We start from the raw sequence: 2,500 nt of genomic DNA, 5'->3' as shown, positions 1-2,500 counted from the left end.
TGTTTCAGCTTGTGTGTCTTGTTCAGTGGTGGTCATCTTTCAGCATTTCTTACCTTGGCCCTGTCTCTGAGTATTGCACACCTTGTGCTTTTGGGCACTCCAGTGATGTTGCAGCTCTGAAATATGGCCAAACTGGTGGCAAGTGGCATCTTGGCAGCTGCACGCTTGACTTTTCTCAGTTCATGGGCAGTTATTTTGCGCCTTGGTTTTTCCACACGCTTCTTGCGACCCTGATGACTATTTTGAATGAAACGCTTGATTGTTCGATGATCACGCTTCAGAAGCTTTGCAATTTTAGGAGTGCTGCATCCCTCTGCAAGATATCTCACTATTTTTGACTTTTCTGAGCCTGTCAAGTCCTTCTTTTGACCCATTTTGCCAAAGGAAAGGAAGTTGCCTAATAATTTATGCACACCTTATGTAGGGTGTTGATGTCATTAGACCACACCCCTTCTCATTACAGAGATGCACATCACCTAATATGCTTAATTGGTAGTAGGCTTTCGAGCCTATACAGCTTGGAGTAAGACAACATGCATAAAGAGGATGTATGTATGTATGTATACGCGTATGTATGTATGTATGTATGTATAGTATACGTGTGTGTGTATATGTATGTTTATTAGTGGTTAGGGTCTCTTCCATGAGGATCCCTCAATGCAGTGGAAGTCTAGTACGGAACACTCTGCATGCAGACTGTTCTTGGAAGCGGTCATCCATTTTGTTGCATCTGTTTTGAATGCAAGTTTCGTAACTTGCCCATATTTAGGCTCAGCACATCCATGCAGTTGGTCATTCAGATGCAGCCTGTCTTGTGAAGTGCTGCCATCTCCTGCTGTTTATTTATTTTTTTCCTTCAAAAGCTGATCTCTTCCAGGTCAAAGTGTAGAAGAAATGTAAAATCGCTAAACAAAAATGTTTAAAAAATCGCTAGAAAGTTGCTAGGCACACGACTGGAATTGCTTTAAAAAAAAACACTAAGCGTTTGCAATTACGCTAGCAATTAATCAGTTGACGTGGGGGGGGGTGTTTATAAATCTCGATCATTGCCCTAACTAAAACGCTGCATCCCGCAGCTACACACTAAATTGCCCCCCCCCCCACACTCCCTGGGCACACTGCGGGGAGTGCATCCGGGAGAGGCAGAGCTTTCAGCTGCAGCTCTGCCTTTACACGAGTCCATCAGCGCTGATCGCTGCCTCCGCCTGCCCTTCTGTCTTCTATCACTGAGAGGGGCGGGGGAGAGGCGGAGATACGCGCGGATTGACGCACATGGAGGCAGAGCTGCAGCTGAAAGCTCTGCCTCCTCCAGCCACAAAATCCACAACCAAGAAAGTCGTGGATTTTTGCTGGGGAGTTTGGGGTGATTTAGTTAGTGTTCAGCCGCAGGGATGCAGCGTTTTAGTTAGGGCAATGATAAAGAGATAAAATAAAAACCTGAATTTTATGAGACTTCAGAGTCTCTTTAAGGCTGTTTAACCACTTGATGACCCACCCTTTACCCCCCCTTAAGGACCAGCGCTGTTTTTACTGATCTGTGCTGGGTGGGCTCTGCAGCCCCCAGCACAGATCAGGTAGCAGGCAGAGAGATCAGATTGCCCCCCTTTTTTTCCCCCCTATGGGGATGATGTGCTGGGGGGGTCTGATCTCTTCTGCCTGCTGGGTGTTGCGGGGGGGGGGGGGGCACCTCAAAGCCCCCCTCCGTGGCGAAATTCCCCCCCTCCCTCTCCTACCTGCTGCCCCCCCCCCCCCCCCCCCCGCGCGATCGAGGCTGCACAGGACGCTATCCGTCCTGTGCAGCCAGTGACAGGACGTCCCCTGTCACATGGAGGCGATCCCTGGCCGCTGATTGGCCGGGGATCGCCGATCTGCCTTACGGCGCTGCTGCGCAGCAGCGCCGTACAAATGTAAACAAAGCGGGTTATTTCCGCTTGTGTTTACATTTAGCCTGCGAGCCGCCATCGGCGGCCCGCAGGCTATTCACGGAGCCCCCCGCCGTGAATTGACAGGAAGCAGCCGCTCGCGCGAGCGGCTGCTTCCTGATTAATTAGCCTGCAGCTGGCGACGCAGTACTGCGTCGCTGGTCCTGCAGCTGCCACTTTGCCGACGCACGGTATAAGCGTGCGGTCGGCAAGTGGTTAAAGTGAACCGAGCACCTTTTTTTTATCACTCAGGACGTTTCTATAGCACATGAAAAATGCATGCCGACAATCTGTTTCATTTTACCTTGTATTTTACATTCAAAATAGTTTTATTAGCCTGTTTCAGCAGGCCTTCCCGGCCGTCCCCATCCGCAGAGCTTTCAGGAACCTAATTGTTTTATTGAGCTAATTACCAAGAGGTAAACAATGCCTTTTCATCAACAAAGGGGGTGGGTAATCAGGACTGTTTCTTCAGACATTGTGTGTGTGTCAATGTGTCAAGATAGCATCTCTGACTTTTGTAAATAAGCAATGTGAGAAGGGGAGGGGGGGACATGGCAGCTTCTATGCCAGGAGAG

General features: G+C 49.4%; 1 protein-coding gene across 1 annotated transcript in view; it reads left to right on the top strand.

Moving 5' to 3' along the window:
* SLC17A5 (solute carrier family 17 member 5) overlaps positions 1–2,500 on the top strand; it is a 62,570-nt gene that overhangs the window by 54,933 nt on the left and 5,137 nt on the right. The window lies entirely within an intron of this gene.

The sequence above is a fragment of the Hyperolius riggenbachi genome, chromosome 4, assembly GCF_040937935.1.
Source record: "Hyperolius riggenbachi isolate aHypRig1 chromosome 4, aHypRig1.pri, whole genome shotgun sequence".
NCBI classification, from domain to species: domain Eukaryota; kingdom Metazoa; phylum Chordata; class Amphibia; order Anura; family Hyperoliidae; genus Hyperolius; species Hyperolius riggenbachi.
The sequence above is the reverse complement of the archived record's forward strand: the minus strand, read 5'-3'. Positions and strand labels throughout refer to the sequence as shown.